Source organism: Macadamia integrifolia, chromosome 2, assembly GCF_013358625.1.
Source record: "Macadamia integrifolia cultivar HAES 741 chromosome 2, SCU_Mint_v3, whole genome shotgun sequence".
Taxonomy (NCBI): domain Eukaryota; kingdom Viridiplantae; phylum Streptophyta; class Magnoliopsida; order Proteales; family Proteaceae; genus Macadamia; species Macadamia integrifolia.
Window position 1 is genome coordinate 16,272,769 of NC_056558.1, and position 5,695 is coordinate 16,278,463.

Below are 5,695 nucleotides of genomic sequence, written 5' to 3' on the forward strand. Positions count from 1 at the left end.
ATAATAATAATAAATAAAAGAAAAAAATACTGAAATAAAAATAAAGTAAAAGAAAGGGGAGAAAGCTAGAGAGAGACTCACAAGTAGGTTTTTCTACTTAGCCCGAATGATGCATCATAATATGAGCTTCCCTACTTGACCAGAGAATCACTCTTACAAGGTTACTCTACTTGGCTTTAGGGAAAGGGAGACAATTAAAATAAAAGAAATAAATTGATGGTTCTATGGCTAGGAGGGGCAAAGCCAACACATACACTAGCCATGAATCTTGGGGGAAGGGACAACAATAATGTAACGACTAAAATTAAAATTCTAAATTAAGAAAGAAAGGGTAGTCAGAAGAGGGAATGAGAGGGGGGAGAGAAGACTACTGAGGGAGCCTACTTACATGAACATCAACCCTTGAACTGAAAACTTGATCGATTTGAAATACTACCAGTACTAAAAACCAGATCTGGAATAAACCAAATCTGAAATTTCTAGTACTAGAGAAAACAAATCTGAAGAAAAAAATTGAACTTGAAAGACATGCTTCATAACTTGTTCTTGTCACCTAGAACTAAGCCTAAAACTAGAACTTGAAAATTACAACTTCAATTACTTAAATAATAAAAATAAAAGACTGAATAAAAAATAAAAGTGCTTGGATTAATTGAATAAAAGAACTTACAAAAGTGTTTAAAGCATAAACCTAGAACTAGAGATAGAGAAAGAGAAAACTAGAGAAAGAGATAGAGCAACAAAAAAAAAACCCTAGAAGAAGAATGAATTAGAGAGGAAGAGATGGACAATTTTTTAAGGTTTTGTGGACTCCCTTTTATAGGGAATAGGAGAGAGAGAAGGACATCCAAGGGTGGATCCCTTTGGACGATTTTGTGGTGAGGTGGAGGAGAGAGAAGAGAGAAAACATGTGGAGAGATCTCCCACGATTTTCTTGTCTTTTTTTCCATATTTTTTCTCTTTTTTCTATTTTTCACTCTCTTCTTGCACAAGAAACCTCCCTTGGCCAATTTTCCTTGCTTGGATTTGGACAATATTCTATTTTAAATGGGAAATTCCATTCATGCCCTTGTCTTTTCTTTTCCCTATTTTTTATCTTTATTTTCTCTCTCTTCTTCAAACTTGCATACAACTATCTTGGCCGACCTCCTTTGAGTGATGAGTAGGAGAGAGAAAATATTCTTAAAAAAAACCTCAACAAAATAGCAACTAAGAGGTTCGAACTTGAGACCTCCTAATAAGGAAGAGATTTTGCACACCACAACTCACCAACTACGCTAGGTAGTTGTTGTTACAAAAAATGAATCTTCAATCACTTAAGGATGTGGTCCATTGATCCTTGTTGGCATTTGAAATATTCCTTATACCCTTGGAACAACTACAGACGGGTTGGTTCTGCATCTCGGTTCAGTTTTGATCCATTATTCTTTTTTCTTGCCCGAAAAGAATAATCACTTGTACGGTTGACCAAACGAATGTGTACTTTTAATTGAACACGTCCATCTTGCTCAGAATTTTGTTCTCTTCGTAACCATGAAAAGAAATAGGACCTCTTTATGTGTAAAATTGGAGATATAGTGCCCGATGGTCCTTAAGGCATTGAAAGTATAAAACTTGCAAAAAGAGAGTAAAACCCAAGGTAGCTCCATTCTAAATATGTAAAATGCATGATTTACTACCCTAGATTTCACACATAAATGTGCTCATTAGGATTCCCCCACACTTAGACTTTGCTAGTCCTCGAGCAAAACAAAAAGAAAGAGAATAAAAAAAAAAAAACTAACTCACTTTCGTAGGAATCACGGTTGCACTTAGCATGTGCAACAAGCCTTTAAACCCCTAAGTTACCCTAGTGGACGAGTTGTGTCTCGTGGGTGTTTGTAGTGAATATACACCTAAAATTCAGAATAAATAAATCCCAATCTTAGCTAAAGGTAAGGCTCATACCGATCTAGAGCAAAGATAATTTTTCTTACAAGGGACCCCCACACTTGAACTTTTATTACCCTTGATCAATTCCAGGCACTAGCATATTTCTTAATTTGGAACTCACCTCGTCTCTTCCATAACATCCTTATCTTAAGGCAAAATCACTTGTGAAGAAATAGGGAACCAATGACTAAGGCGTTGGAGTGTTTTTGACCAAAACATATTCTTAAGCATTAATGACATTTGCACATTTTTTTCCTTTTTTTTTCGCTTAAACTCTATTCTACTCCACTACTTTTGGCCTGAATGACATGGTGGAGCAAACACCAGACACCCAAGTTACTATTTGGCTTCGCTTTTTGCATATGCCCACAAAGACAATGATGCTAGAGTTCCTTCAGAAGTTTCCTCCCAAGGAATTTCAATCAAGACACCACGCTTCCTGAGGCGCAATGCCCTGTCTAGTTCTAAGGGAATCAACTCTTATTCTTCTTTATACCACATTGCACATTTCATTTAAAATTGTGCATTGTCAACCCACGCCAAATTAAAAAGAAGGTCTCAGCTCCAAATCAAAAGTACAAGGAACCCACAGACTTACATATGGTCCAACACCATAAAACAGGGGTCTCTTATTTTTTAAAAGAATGTCTCATCTCAAGACACAGGCTTGTTTCTTTCTTCTCAACAGGGTTTTTATACGTTCAAAATGGGTACCTTAGTCAAAAGCCAAAGCAGGACTTCATCCTTTAGCAAGCTCAAAAAAAAAAAAAAAAAAAAAAAACAAATAAAACAAAGTGGAAAAAAAATAGAAACTGGTTTCCCTCCCCCACACTTAAGTCATGTAATGTCCTCAATGCATGGAAAGAATTAAAACGAAGACAATGCAGGGGGTCATACCTGATTAAAAGTTAGTCATCAGTGTAAAGAGGTTCATGGAGATCCAAGACCTCTTCACTACCAGTATTAGGAACCTCGAGGAATGGCTTCAAACGCTGACCATTAAGCTTCGAAATTACCCCTGTTCCTGGATTCAAAATCTCCACAGCCCCATGGGGATATACATTATGGATAATAAATGGGCCATCCCATCGGGATCTAAGCTTACCAAGAAAAAGATGCAATCGAGAGTTGTACAATAAGACCTTATCACCAATTTTAAAAGATTTACGCAGAATATGTTTATCATGGAAAGCTTTAGTCTTTTCCTTGTAAATCCTAGAACTTTCATAGGCTTCATTCCTAAGTTCCTCTAACTCAGATAGTTGGAGCCTATGATGAATTTCCGCATCAGGAAAATCAAAGCTGAGCTTCTTAATGGCCCAAAAGGCCTTATGCTCTGACTCAACTGGTAAGTGAAAAACTTTCCCATACACCAAATGGTAGGGAGGCTGACCAAGATTGGTCTTGAATGCAGTCCGATGGGCCCACAAGGTATCAATGAGCCTAAGGGACCAATCCTTACGGTTGGGATTAAAAATTTTCTCCAAGATTTGCTTGATTTGCCTATTAGACACCTCCACTTGGCCATTAGTTTGGGGGTGATAAGGGGTAGATAAATTATGGGTGATCCCATACTTTTTCATTAGGGCCTCAAAAGGTCGATTACAAAAATGAGTACCCCTATCACTAATTATTACATGTGGTGCACCAAAGCGGGAAAAAATGTTCTCTTTGAGAAACTGGACCACCACTTTGTGGTCATTAGTTTTACAAGGTATTGCCTCTATCCATTTAGAAACATAATCAATGGTCAAAAGTATGTACAAATTCCTAAAGGAATTAGGGAATGGTCCCATCAAATCGATGCCCCAACATCAAAGATCTCAACTACCAAAATAGGGTTGAGGGGCATCATGTTCCTCTTATTGATACGGCCAAAAGACTGATAGGCAGGACAAGCCTTGCAAAAATCAAAAGCATCTCTAAAAAGAGTGGGCCAATAAAATCCGCATTGGAGAACCTTTGCAGCAGTTTTCTTAGGTCCAAAGTGTCCACCACATCCATGATCATGACAAAAAGAGATAACAGAATGTTGCTCATGATCAAGAACACATCGTCGGATAATATGATCCGGACATATCTTAAACAAATAAGGATCATCCCAGAAAAAGTGCTTAACTTGGAATGAAATCTATACTTATCTTGGGTGGACCAGTGATCTGGAGTCACACCTGAAACTAAGAAGTTGACAATGTCAGTAAACCATGGTTCACTGGACACTGTAAATAACTATTCATCTGGAAAGTTCTCGTTGACTGGAGAATCGACAGTCAAGGAATTGAAAAACTGGGATAAATGGTCTGCAACTAGGTTTTCAACTCCTTTTTTATCCCTAATTTCTAAATCAAACTCTTGCAAAAGTAAAACCCACCTAATGAGACGGGCTTTGGCATCCTTCTTCTGAACTAAGTATCTGAGAGCAGAATGATCAGTATACACCACCACATGTGAACCAACTAAGTAAGACCAAAACTTTTCTAATGTAAACACAACCGCTAAAAATTCTTTTTCAGTGGTTGTATAATTGATTTGTACATCATTTAAGGTCCTACTAGCATAATAAATGGCAGTGGGCAACTTATTAATCCTTTGACCCAAAACCGCTCCTATGGTAAAATTTGAAGCATCACACATTAGTTCAAAAGGTTTAGTCCAAACAGGTGGTTGAACAATGGGTGCATTGGTCAACTCCTTCTTAAATTGTTTGAAGCATTCTAGGCACTCTTTAGAAAACTCAAAAGTTTGATCTTTGGCAAATAATGAAGTGAGAGGTCTGGCTAATTGACTAAAGTTCTTAATCAACTTTTTGTAGAAGCCCATATGCCCTAGAAAAGATCGGACATCCTTAACAGATTGAGGAGGTGGTAAATTATCAATTAAAGCCACTTTGGCTCTATCTACCTTAATTTTCTCCTTGGATATTATATAGCCTAAAACAATACCAGATTTAACCATGAAATGGCATTTCTTCCAATTCAAAATCAAACTCTTAGATATGCACCGTTTCAAAACTAGAAAAAGATGATGAAGACATTCAAAATAGGAATTCCCATGAATTGAAAAGTCATTCATAAATATTTCTAAGAATTTTTCAACCATGTCAAAAAATATGCTCATCATGCATCGTTGGAACGTAGTTGGGGCATTGCAAAGCCCAAAGGGCATACGCCTATAAGCAAATGTTCCATATGGACATGTAAAAGTGGTCTTATGTTGGTCCTCTAAAGCAATTGGGATCTGGTTATAGCCGGAATATCCATCAAGAAAACAATAGTATTCATGTACAGCTAACCTCTCTAACATCTGGTCAATGAATGGCAATGGGAAGTGGTCCTTCTAGGTTATCATATTAAGTTTCCTGTAGTCTATGCACGCTCTCCACCCATATTGGACACGGGTTGGAATTAGTTCATTATTGACATTAAAAACTACAGTCACACCAGACTTCTTAGGCACTACGTGAATTGGGCTTACCCATTGGCTGTCAGAAATAGGATAAATTATTCCATGATCCAAGCACTTTAGAATCTCTTTCTTAATAGCCTCCATCATCACTGGGTTAGCTCTTCTTTGGGGTTCCGTGGATGGTTTGGAATCCTCCATAAGATGTATATGATGTTGCACAATAGAAGGGCTTATACCCTTGATATCAGCCATGGTCCAATCTAGGGCTTCCTTATTATCTTTTAACACTTTAAGTAACTCCTCTTCCTGGCTAGAAGTCAAATTTGAAGAAATTATTACAGGAAGAGTCTAGTCAGGC

The 5,695-nt window shown here is 37.4% G+C and overlaps 1 pseudogene; it reads right to left on the reverse strand.

Annotated features, from left to right (window-relative positions):
• Positions 1-2,963: 2,963 nt before the first annotated feature.
• Positions 2,964-4,887, reverse strand: LOC122069459 (annotated as a pseudogene).
• Between the last annotated feature and the right edge of the window lie 808 nt (positions 4,888-5,695).